The sequence below is a fragment of the Nannospalax galili genome, unplaced genomic scaffold (assembly GCF_000622305.1).
Source record: "Nannospalax galili isolate Female #2095 unplaced genomic scaffold, S.galili_v1.0 scaffold449, whole genome shotgun sequence".
Taxonomy (NCBI): domain Eukaryota; kingdom Metazoa; phylum Chordata; class Mammalia; order Rodentia; family Spalacidae; genus Nannospalax; species Nannospalax galili.
In genome coordinates, this window is record NW_008360312.1 from 313,005 (window position 1) to 313,926 (window position 922).

The window sequence follows — 922 nt, forward strand, 5'->3', positions numbered from 1 at the left end:
CATCAAAGATCTCAACAATGAAAATTTTAAATTGTTAAAGAAAGAGACTGAGGAAGACACCAGGAGATGGAAGGACCACCCATGCTCATGGGTTGGAACAATTATTATTGTGAAAATGACCATCCTACCAAAAGCAATATATAGATTCAATGCAATCCCAATCAAAACCCCCATGACATACTTCACAGAATTAAAAAAAAATCCTTAAATTCATATGGAAGCACAAAAGACCCCAGATAGCCAAAGCAACCGTGAGTACAAAGAGCAACGCTGGGGGGATTACTATACCAGATCTCAAAGTACACTACAGAGCTATAGTCATAAAAACAGCATAGTACTGGCACAAAAATAGACACAGATCAATGGAACATCACTGAAGATCTAAACCCAAGATGCAATTTCAGCAACCTAATATTTGACAAAGGTATCAAGAACACACAATGGAGGAAAGACAGCATCTTCAACAAATGGTGCTGGCAAAAATGGATCTCCACCTTAAGAAGAATGAAACTACATCCTTATCTTTCACCTTGCACATAAGTCAACTCCAAATGGATCAAATACCTCAATGTGAAACTGGAACACCTGAAACTATTAGAAGAAAACATTGGCAGTAACTTATAAGTTATAGGTGTAGGAAAGGATTTTCTAAATCAGACAGCAGTTGGTCAGGAATTAAGGTCAGCAATCAACAAGTGGGACCTCATTAAACTAAAAAGCTTCTGTACAGCAAAAGAAACAATCAAAAAAGTGAAGAGAAAACCCACAGAATGGGAAAAAACATCACCAGTGACACACCTCGCAGGCATTTAACATCCAGAATATATAAAGATTTCAAAAAACAAAGAATCAATAAACCAAATGACCTAAATAAAGATGGGCTAAAGATCTAAACAGAGAGTTCTCAAATGAAGAAATAAAG